This window comes from Heterodontus francisci, chromosome 7, assembly GCF_036365525.1.
Source record: "Heterodontus francisci isolate sHetFra1 chromosome 7, sHetFra1.hap1, whole genome shotgun sequence".
NCBI lineage: Eukaryota > Metazoa > Chordata > Chondrichthyes > Heterodontiformes > Heterodontidae > Heterodontus > Heterodontus francisci.
The window spans coordinates 35,717,990-35,730,663 of record NC_090377.1 but is presented as its reverse complement, the minus strand read 5'-3'; positions in this window follow the sequence as shown (position 1 = coordinate 35,730,663).

Here is a 12,674-nt window from a genome sequence, read left to right as displayed (position 1 = left end):
ATCATCCATTTTGCATTATCACACAAAGTCAAGATCTACCCCAAGTATTTCTGGTAAGAAGAATATTTTCTTATCTTAAAGGCTTCCAAATTTAACAGTCTATTATCCACCTCAGTTCAGCTGCTGCCTTTTGCTGACTAGGGTGAGGGGTGCACTCACAACTTAATGGCTCTGTGTTTATTATTTAAATGCAAGTTCCTTGTTCCAGTGAGTCCGCACATCACTGAGACCGTCACTACGATGAATTTAGCATTGCCATTCAGTAGGTATTCCATTAGAAACTGTGTTGTGATTTTTAACTGAGAATAATTGTATTTCTCTTCAAGAGAATAATTTAAATTCAACAGCGTTATCTCATCAACTTTCAAAATATACATACTACAACAAGACTGCAAGGTTATCTCACTTCAGTGCCAATAGTGAGAGTGGGTGCTTTAACATGTTTGATTGTAAGTGAGAATTGATACACCAAAATTTCATAAAAGATTGATAGTAATGGGTAAATATCAGCACAATATCAAACTGTTTCTAAAATCATCTTATAGACCTCGAGCTGCTCTGCTGTAGGCATGTATATTTCAATTTTAATGAATAATAACTACAGTGTCCTTTTGCACCTGGAACAGATGCTAATTTAGTATTGTCTTGTGAGTTTTGTACATTTAAAATTTTATTTGTGGTGTTCAAATGATCTAGTGAAATTTAAAATTCAATAACATGACCTTTGCCCCTTTATTTGACCGCCAACAAATTCTACAAATCCTGTTAATGTACTTGGATTCATCAAACAGCTGAAATTCCACAACCAGCACATCAGAAAAGGAGGAATTTCTTCCAAAGAAATTATAAGATTGCAAAGGGCTTACATTTAGGTTTGTATCAATTATTTTTTTAAAAAGGGACACGGTATAAAGAAAGAATCCATTTTTCTATGTAATAACAGTGTTCTTGCTATATTTTCCTCAAACATGCTTTTGCATTGAGGCATTCGATCGACACTTTGACCAGTATTGTTATTGATTAATAAGAAGGGAAAGCGCTCTGCATTTAACCATGTAACAAGACCACTAAATAAGTATGGATAAGGGAAAGCATTTAAGTCATCCACATAACCTTACAGATGCCATCATGGGGTAAGACTTCTGTTGAGTTTTCCTGATCTTCCGCCATAACTTTGGCAGATGATTTGCAGAAACCCTGGGAAATCGGTGTAAATGCCTCTTTACGACATTTCTTCAGGGTCGCTGCCATAGTTATGGTTAGGAGATCAGGAGTAACACCCATGGAAATTTCAGCTGTAAAACATCGAACTCACCCTTGGATGAATCCAAGATATTACCTCTACCACCTTACCTAGAAGACCATTTGAAATGGTCTGAACACATTTTCCTGATATCTGTTTAAATTGTGGTTTTCACCAGTTTTAGACCATGACGGGAATTTTACGTTGGGCGGGAGGGCATGCCCACCGGCTGAAAAGTGGCCTGGGGAGCCAGACCGGGATTTTTCGGGACATCCTGCCTAGTTGAACTGCCGGCCAATCACGGGCTGGCAGCTCTTAGTCCCAGCAGCGCTACCAGGAACGATGGCCATTGCTGAGACTACACCCAGCCAACGGAAGCAAGAGGAAGGATGTCCCTGGAACTAAGGTAAGTTTTTGGGGCCGGGGACAATCGGTTAGGATTCGGCAAGGTAAGGAGGGTAGCTTAGGAGGTGTGGGGCGGGGGGGCGGGGTTGATTAGGAACCAAAAAAGGAGACCTTTTTTCTGGAGTCAGAGGACATGGTTGAGGTACTAAATAAGTATTTTGCATCTTTTCTCAGCAGAGAAAGAGGATTCTGTCAATGTAACAGGAAAGGAGGAGGGGGTAGCATTATTGGATATGATAAAGATAAAGAGAAACTACTTGAAAGGTTGGCAGTTCTCAAACTGGAAAGTCACCCAGTCTGGATGGGTTGCATCCTAGGTTTTGAGGGAAGTAAGGATGGAAATTGTGAAAGCTATAGCCACAATCTTTTAATTCTCCTTCAATAAGTGGGTAGTGGTAGAGAACAAGAGGATTGTAAATGTTACACCCCTGTTGCAAAAGGAAGAGGGACCAACTTGACAACTAAAGGCCAGTCAGCCTTATGCCAGTGGTGGGGAAACATTTAGAGACAATAATCCAGGGCATTTGGATAAGTAGGGTCTGATAAATGAAAGTCAACAAGGATTTGTTCAAAGCAATAGAAAGTGTTGATAAGGTTTATGCAGTTGATGGTGCATTTGTAGGCTTTTAATAAGCATTTAACAAAGTGCCACATCATAGACTTGTTAGCAAAATTCAAGCCAATGGGATTAAAGTGGCAGTGGCAGCATGGATACAAAATTGGCTCAAGAACAGAAAGCAGAGAGTAGTGGGAATGATTGTTTTTCAAACCGGGGGGAGGTATACATCGGTGTTCCCCTAGGATTAGTGTTTGGACCACTGCTCTTTTTGACCCTGGACCTGGGCAAATAGAGTATAATTTCAATGTTTGCAGATGGCATCAAATTCAGAAATGTTGTAAACAAGGAGGATGTTAAGGGAAAGGGAAGACAGATGCCAGATGGAATTTAAAGCAGAGAACCATCTACAAGACACTAGTTAGGAGTATAATGGATACTCTCCACTTGCCTGGATAAGTGCAGCTCCAACAACACTCAAATAGCTTGACACCATCCAGGACAAAGCAGCCCATTTGATTGGCTCCCCATCCACCACCCTCAACATTCACTCCTTTCACCACTGATGCACAGTGCAGTAGTGTGTACCATCTATGAGATGCATTGCAGCAACTCACCAAGGCTCCTTCGACAGCACCTTTCAAATCCATAACCTCTACCACCTAGAAGGACAAGGGCAGCAGATGCATGGAAACACCATCACCTGCAAGTTCCCCTCCAAGCCACACACCATCCTGACTTGGAACTATATCGCCGTTCCTTCATTGTTGCTGGGTCAAAATCCTGGAACTCCCTTCCTAACATCACTGTGGGTGTACCTACCCCACATGGACTGCAGTGTTTCAAGGCAGCTCACCAGCACCTTCTCAAAGACAATTAGGGATGGGCAATAAATGCTGGCCTAAATAGTGACACCCACATCCAGTGAAAGAATAAAAAAGTGTAAACTTATACATTTTAGTGGGAAGAATGAGGAGAGACAATGTGAACAAAATGGTACAATTTTAAAGGGTGTGCAGGAACAAAGAGACCTGGGAGTGTATGTACACAAATCGTTGAAGATGGCAGGACAAGTTGAGAAGGCTGTTAAAAAGGGAACTTCAACTTAATTAAAGAAAGAAAGACTTGCATTTACATAGCTCTTTTCATGACCATCGGATGTCTCAAAGTGCTTTACAGCCAATGAAGTATTTTTTCTAGTATAGTCACTGTTGTTGTATAAAATCACAGAATCACAGAAGGAGGCCATTTGGCCCATCTTGTCCACACTGGCTCTCTGAAAGAGCAATTCCCTCAGTCCTGTTCCCCTGCCTTCTCCCGACAACCCTGAACATTCTTCTTTTTCATATAACTGTCTAACTCCCTTCTGAATGCTTCAATTGAACCTGCCTCCACCACTTTCACAGGCAGTGCATTTCAGACCTTAAACACTCGCTGCGTGAAAATGTTTTCCTCATGCTACTTTTGCTTCTCTTACCAAATATTTTAAATCTGTGCCCTCTCGTTCTCGATCCTTTCACGAATGGAAACAGTTTCTCTCTCTCTACTCTGCCCAGACCCCTCATGATTTTGAATACCTCTATCAAATCACCTCTCAGCCTTCTCTTCTCCAAGGAAAACAGTCCTAACTTCTCCAATCTATCGTCATAACTGAAATTCCTCATCCCTGGAACCATTCTCATGAATTTCTTCTGTACTCTCTCCAATGCCCTCACGTCTTTCCTCAAGTGCGGCACCCAGAACTGGACGCAATGCTCCAGCTGAGGCCGAACTAGTGTCTTGTATAAGTTCAACATAACTTCCTTGCTCTTGTACTCTATGCCTCTATTAATAAAGCCCAGGATACTGTATGCTTTATTAATTGCTCTATCAACCTGTCCCGCCACCTTTAATGACTTGTGCACATATACACCTAGATCCCTCTGCTCCTGCACCCCCTTTATTCTATATTGTCTCTCCATGTTCTTCCTGCCAAAATGAATCACCTTGCATTTCTCTGCATTGAAGTCCATCTGTCAATGGTCTGCCCATGCCACCAACTTGTCTATGTCCTTTTGAAGTTCTACACTATCCTCTTCATAGTTCACAATGCTTCCAAGTTTTATATCACCTGCAAACTTTGAAATTGTGCCCTGTACACCAAGGTCTAGGTCATTAATATACATCAGCAAAAACAAGGGTTCCAATACTGATCCCTGGGGAACTCCACTACAAGCCTTCCTCCAGGCCGAAAAACATCCATTAACCACGACTCTTTGTTTCCTGTCACTCAGCCATTTTTGTATCCATGTTGCTACCGTCCTTGAACAAGGGTGTAATGTATACAATTCTCCAGTTCTCTGGCACCACGCCTGAGTCTAAGGAAGACTGAAAAATTATGGCCAGTGCCTCTGTGATTTCCACCCTCACTTCCCTCAGTATCCTTGGATGTATCTCATCTGGCCCTGGTGTCTTATCCACTTTAAGTACAGGCAGCCTATCAATACTTCCTGTTTATCAATTTTAAACCCCTCTAGTGTATGACTTACCTCCTCTTTCAACATTGCCTGGGTTGCATCTTCTTCCTTGGTAAAGATAGATTCAAAGTATTAATTTAATACCTCAGCTATGCCCTCTGCCTCCATGTGTAAATCCCCTTTCTGGTCTCTAATCGGCCCCACTCCTCCTTTTACCACCCTTTTACTATTTATATGCCTGTAGAAAACTTTGGGATTTCCTTTAATGCTAGCTGCCAGTCTCTTCTCATGCTTCTTTGCTTCTCTTATTTGCTTTTCCTCTTCCCCTCTGGACCTTCTATATTTAAGCTGGTTCTCAATAGTATTTTCTATCTGCTATCTGTCATAAGCACACGTTTTCTTCTTTACCTTAATCGCTATCTCTTTTGTCATCTAGGGAGCTCTGGATTTGTTTGCTCCACTTTTCCCCTTCCAGGGAACATACCTCGACTGTGCCAGAACTATCTCTTCTTTGAAGGTAGCCCATTGTTCATTTACCGGTTTTCCTGCCAGCTTTTGACTCCAATTTATTCACCCAGCTCCATTTTTGCCGGTTTGAACTTAGCCTTCCCCCCAGTTAATTATTCTTACCCTGGATTGCTCTTTGTCCTTTTCCATAGTCGGCCTAAACCTTATGATACAATGATCACTATCCCCTAAATGCTCTCCTACTGATACTTGATCCACTTGGCCCACCTCATTCCCAAGAACCATGTCTAGCAGTGCCTCCTTTCTGGTTGGACTAGCAACATACTGTTGTAGCAAATTTTCTTGAACACACTCTCGGAACTCTTGCCCCTCACTGCCTTTTACACTACTATTATCCCAGTCTATGTTTGGATAATTAAACCCTCCCATTAAAACTACCCTATAATTTTTGCACCTCTCTGTAATTTCCTTGCAAATTTGTTCCTCCATGTCCTTCCCACTAGTTGGTGGCCTATAGACAACACCGAGCAATGTAACTGCACTTTTTTGTTCCTTAGATCTAGCCAACTTGATTCTGTCCTCGACCCCTCTGGGACATGTTTTTTCTCCAACACTGCAATGCTCTCCTTAATCAATACTGCAACATCACCACCCCCCCCCCCCCCCACCCCCTTTTCCCCCCTTTCCTATCTTTCCTTAGCACCTTGTATTCAGGAATACTTAACACCCAGTCCTGCCCTCCATTGAGCCAGGTCTCTGTTATAGCCACAACATCATATTTCCACAAGGAAATCTGCGCCTGTACCTCACCAGTCTTATTAACCACACTCCGTGCATTCACATTAACACTGATTCAGACTTTATTACTTTCTCCCTTACTCTGACCCCACCTAATAATGTACTATCTATCTCCCCACTATTCTATGCACCTTGGTATTCCTCTCTAATACTTGCTCCTGGTTCCCACACCCTTGACAAGTTACCAGTTTTGTTTCCCTCCAATCTGAGCTCCCTCTCAGGTTCCCATCCCCCTGACAATTTAGTTTAAACCCTCCTCAACAGCACTAGCAAATCTCCCTGCAAAGATATTTGTCCCAGTCCTGCTAAGATGCAAACCTGTACAGGTTGGATCTTGTACAGGTCCCACCTGCCCCAGAACTGGTCTCAATGTCTTAGAAATCTGATGCCCTCCCTCATACACCAGTTTTCCAGCCACGTGTTCAATTGCTCAATTCTCTTATTCCTATGCTCACTTGCACATGGGACTGGGAGTAATCCTGATTCCTGCTTTTAAGGTCCTGCTTTTTGATCTCCGTCCTAGCTCCCTAAAATTTGCTTTCAGGACCTCATCCCCCTTCTTACCTATGTCATTGGTACTAATGTGGACCATGACCTCTGGCTGTTCACCCTCCCTCAGAAGAATGGCCTGCAGCCTCACCGTGACATCCTTGATCCTGGCACCAGGGAGACAACACACCATCCTGGAGTCATGTTTAGTGCCGCAGAAACGCGGTCTGTTCCTCTAACTAATGAATCACTGATCACTTCTGCTCCTCCACGCCTCTTCCTCCCCTTCTATGCAGCTGAGCCACCTCTGGTGGCACAAACTTGACTCTGACTGCACTCCTCTGACGAACCATCACCCTCACCAGTATCCAAAATGGAAAACTGATTAGCGAGTGAGATTATATCAGGGGACTCCTACCCTACCTGCCTGGTTTTCTTAGACTGCCTGGTGGTCACCCATTCCCTATCTGCCTGCATGATCCTAATCTGTGGTGTGACCACCTCCTTAAACATGCTATCCACATAGTCCTCCGCCTCGTGGGTGCACAACAGTGACTCCAGCCGCCACTCAAGTTCCGAAACCCGGAGCTCAGGCTCCTGCAGCTGGTGACACTTCCTGCAGTTGTGTTTGTCTAGGACACATGGTGCATCCATGACTTCCCACATGCCACAGGCTGTACATTCCGCTCGGCATAGCTGCCTCACCATACCTTAACTTTACAGACTATTTATTATAAGTAGAATAGTTTACCATCTACTCAACAAACAGCTCCTTCCACTGCACCGAAGCAAGAACCAAATGCTGGAGGGTTAAAATGCAGGAAAAAAAAAGAAAAATGGAGCACCTCCGCCCCCTTCACTGAACTCGCTAATCACCAAACTCGAATCTCCACACTCAGCTTGTAATCTGCACTCTGTGAGTCTAATAGACCTTACCAATGATAATAAAGCTTTGCCAATACTAATAAACCTTACTACTATTAGTAAACCTTACAAATGCTGATAAACCCTAATAATACTTAATACAGCTTATGTATTAAGTTGTCCTAATTTGAATTAATACACTGGTCTCTCTTTCACTCTGTATTATAAATTATAAAATCCGCTTTAGTTTTTAGTTTATATACTAATAAATCAATCAAGTCTTATTCTATATTTGATTTAAATTAAAGTAAAATTAAAACCTTACCTGTATGCTCACCCCAGCTGCTTTCTCTGTCCCTGCTCTCACTGTTGATTGTGGCATCAATTTGATGTCACTTTTCAATTTTTTCCCTGCTCCTGCTGTGCTCTCTCTCTCTCTGTCTCTGTCCTCCAACTCTGTCCCTTTTGGCGCGCTTTTTAAACCTCTGCTCCTGTTGTGCTCACTCTCTCTCTCTCTCTCTTGGTCGGTCCGTCTCCAGCCTCTGACTCTGTCCCTTTTGGCACCTTTTTTAAACCTCTGCTCCTGCTGTGCTCTCTCTTTCTCGGTCGGTCTGTTTATATAATAAACGTGGCAGCCAATTTGCATACAGCAAGCTCCCACAATCAGCAATGTGATAATGACCAGATAAGCTGTTCTTTTGTGATGTTGATTGATGAATAAATCTTCGCCAGAACACCAGGGATAACTCCCCTGCTCTGGTTCAAAACAGTTCCATGGGATCTTTTGCATCCGCACAAGCAGGCAGACGGGGCCTCAATTTAACCTCTCAACCAAAAGACAGGACTTCTGACAGTGTAGCACTCCCTCAATACTGCACTAGTGTGCCAGCCTTGATTTTTGTGTTCAAGCCCTGGAGTGGGACTTGAACCCAGAACTTTGTGATTCAGAAATAAAAGTATCACTGACTGAGCCACCTCTGACACAGAGAAGCATGCAGTGAAAAGCAAGGAAGTTATCTTAAACCATTATAAAACACTGGTCAGGCCTCAGCTAGATTGTTGTGTCACTTTAGGAAGGATTTCAAGGCTTTAGAAAAGGTACAGAAAACATTTATTTAGAGATTTTTTAGAGATACAGCACTGAAACAGGCCCTTCGGCCCACCGAGTCTGTGCCGACCATCAACCACCCATTTATACTAATCCTACACTAATCCCATATTCCTACCAAACATCCCCACCTGTCCCTATATTTCCCTACCACCTACCTATACTAGTGACAATTTATAATGGCCAATTTACCTACCAACCTGCAAGTCTTTTGGCTTGTGGGAGGAAACCGGAGCACCCGGAGGAAACCCACGCAGACACAGGGAGAACTTGCAAACTCCACACAGGCAGTACCCAGAATCGAACCCGGGTCCCTGGAGCTGTGAGGCTGCGGTGCTAACCACTGCGCCACTTTGCCGCCCCATTTACTGGAATGAGAGTCATGTGGAGAGGCTGGAGAAACTGGAGTTATTTTCCTTCGAGCAGAAAAGGGTAAGAGATCTGATGTATTCAAAATCATGAATGGTTTTGTTGGAGTAAATAAGAAGAAACTGCTACCAGTGGCAGAAGGGTCAGTAACTGAAGTACACAGCTTTTTGGTGATTGGTAACAGAACCAGAGAAAGTATGAGGAACATCTTTTTACAAGAGTGTTGTGATCTGGAATACATTGTCAGAAAGGATGGTGGAAGCATATTCAATAGTAACATTCAAATATGAATTGGATAAATACTTGTAGAGAAATAATTTGCAGGACTATGGGCAAAGGGATGGTGAGTGGGACTACTTGGATAGCTCTGCCTAGGAGACAGCATCAGCATGATGGACCAAAGAACCTCCTTCTTTGCTCTATCTTTAAATGATTCTAGGAGCCAACTTAGTGATCCTGCTCGGCATTGCCTGCGTAGCTTGAAGATTTATCTCTTGTTGATTAAATCCAAACATAATACTTAAGATCAGACTGAACAGGGCAATTTTTTAGTTTTAGCATAACATTTTTTCACTTTATGTCTGCTGATGTAGGAATATAATTCAAACTTTAATTTTACTGCAAATCTACTAAAGCGTTCTCAGATCCCATTGCACTTGATCTTCAGCTATTTATACACCATTCGTACCTTAAGGCAGATTTTATGAATACACCCACAATACAAATGTATCATTGAAATGTGGTTTGTGCACTGCATAGTGTTGGTTTTCTTTTACAATGATTGCACATCTTTCAGAGAATAAGAATCATATAGGCTTATCCTGTTAAACTCTCCATAACATAGCTTACTTAATAGTTCTGTTACATTATTATGAATATACAACACATAATTGCTCAAACCAGTATCATGTACACAATAGATAAAAATCATATTACATTACATCATATGACTATTGTAATAAATTGAAATTAGGAATATGCTATGCACCTAAAATGGTGCAAAATCACATCGTTGACTATTTGAGTATTGCTAATGCGTACACTTTAATAACTTTTTTTTAACTTTCTTATATTAATAATATGCCAAAATTATGGATGGTGTTTGAAAATTAGAGGTTTCGATTTGAAGTGATAATATATCTGACATTGAGATCAGCTGCTCGGTGCTCGGCATGACATTGAGCTCTTCTTCTGTCGCCTCTGCCTAAGGGCTCACTTCTTTGACCAGGAGTCCTCCCCCCGATCAGCAGACACATTCACCCGCCTCCAGCATTCTCCCTCTACCTGGACCCCTCCTTCTGGCCTCTTACCCACTCTTGATCTTTTCATTGAAAACTGTCGGCGAGACATTGGTCATTGCAATTTCTCTGGCCCCCTCACTCACTCTAACCTGTCCCCCTCTGAACTTGCCGCACTCCGTACTCTCAGGTTTAACCCCGACATTGCCATCAAGCCTGCAGACAAGGGTGGTGCTGTTGTTTTATGGCGAAGTGACCTCTACCTTGTAGAGGCTCAGCGCCAACTCTCAGACACTTCTTCCTACTTCCCCCTGGACCATGACCCCACCACCGAACATCAAGCGACTGTGCATAGGACTGTCACTGACCCTATCTCCTCCGGAGATCTTCTCTCTACAGCTTCCAACCTCATAGTCCTGCAACCCAGGACAGCCCGCTTCTACCTCCTTCCCAAAATCTATAAACAGGACTGTCCCGACAGACCCATTGTTTCAGCCTGCTCCTGCCTCACTGAACTTATTTCTCCCTATCTTGACTCTATCTTTTCTCTGCTGGTCCAGTCTCTTCCCACCTACATCCGTGACTCTTCTGATGCCTTACGCCATTTTGACAATTTCCAGTTTCCTGGCCCTAACCGCCTCCTCTTCACTATGGATGTCCAATCTCTCTACACCTCCACCCCCCGCCAGGACAGTCTGAGGGCTCTCTGCTTCTTCCTTGAGCAGAGGCCCAACCAGTCCCTACCCACCACCACCCTCCTCCGCCTGGCTGAACTCGTTCTCACATTGAACAACTTCTCCTTCAGCTCCACTCACTTCCTTCAAGCTCACTGACTCCCACAGCTACCTCGACTACACTTCTTCACATCCCGCCTCGTGTAAGGACTCCATTCCATTCTCCCAGTTTCTCCGTCTCCGACGCATCTGCTCTGATGATGCTACCTTCCATGACAACGCTTTTGATATGTCTTCCTTTTCCCTTTTTCCTCAGCCGAGGATTCCCCCCCATAGGGCCCTCAACCGTGTCCAGCCCATATCCCGCACCTCTACCCTCACCCCTTCCCCTCCCTCCTAGAACTGTGACAGGGTTTCCCTTCTCCTCACTTTCCACCTCATCAGACTCCATATCCAAAGGATCATCTTCCACCATTTCTGCCACCTCCAGCGTGATGCCACTACCAAAGGCATCTTCCCCTCCTTTCCCCTGTCAGCATTTTGAAGGGATCGTTCCCTACGCGGCCCCCTCGTCCACTCCTCCATTATCCCCACCACCTTGTCCCCTTCCCATGGCACCTTCCCCTGCAAGCGCATTTACCTCCTCTCTCCTCATTATCCAAGGCTCCATACACTCCTTTCAGGTGAAGGAGCGATTTACTTGTACTTCTTTCAATTTAGTATACTGTATTCGCTGCTCACAATGTGGTCTCCTCTGCAATGGGGAGACCAAATCGAGACTGGGTGACCACTTTGCGGAACACCTCCGCTCAGTCTGAAAGCATGACCCAGAGCTTCCGGTTGCTGACCATTTCAACACACCCCCCTGCTCTCATGCTCACATCTCTGTCCTGGGATTGCTGCAGTGTTCCAGTGAACATCAGCACAAGCTTGAGGAACAGCATCTCATTTACTGATTAGGCATGCTACAGCCTGCCAGACTGAACATTGAGTTCAATAATTTGAAAGCATGACAGGTCCCCCATTTTACTTTTATTTTTAGTTATTTTTTCTTTTTTCTTTTTTTTGTGTTTATTTTATTTTAGTTTGTTCAGTTTGTTTCTACTGTGTCTCCCCACTGTTTTTTTTCATGTTTGTGCTTGTGGCTGTTCAGTTTTCAGTCCATTAATACCCTATCTGTACTAATGCTTTGTCTTTCAGCACACCATTAACATATTGTTTGCCTTTGCTCCATGACCTTCTGGTCAGCTATTCGGTGACCTTGTCCTATCAACACCTCTTTTGTTATCTCTTGCCCCACCCCGCTTTACTTGCTTAAAATCTTTTACATTTCTTATATCTGCCAGTTCTGAAGAAGGGTCACTGATCTGAAACGTTAACTCTGCCTCTCTCTCCACAGATGCTGCCAGACCTGCTGAGTTTTTCCAGTACTTTCTGTTTTTATTTGAGATCAGCTGTATTGTAGGAACATATGAACAGGTTTAGGCTGTTTAGACAATCAAACCTGTTCCGTGCATTCAATGAGATCATAGCTGATCTGCAACCTAACTCAACATACTTCCCTTTTCCATATATTCCTTAATACCTTTAGTTAACAAAAATCTATCAATCTCAGAATTAAAATTAACAATTGATCTAGCATCGATTGCCATTTTCGGAAGAAAGTTCTGAACTTCTACCACCCTTTGTGTGTAGAAATGTTTCCTAATTTCACTCCTGAAAAGTTTGGCTCTAATTTTTATACTATGCCCTCAGTCCTAGAATCCCCAACCAGCGGAAATAGTTTCTCTATATCTACCCTATCTGTTCCCCTTAATACAAAGCTAGGCTCTATTTTGAATTGTCCCTGACTGTTTCAAATAATCATAATATTCTTCAGGAAATGCTAGTAACAATTAGGACCTACTAGGCTCAGGACTAATTTGTAGGCAATTAGCTAAAGATTTATTTAGTCCAAATGATGAATACAGCCTCCAGCCAATGTTCCTAATCATAGCCTCGAGTTA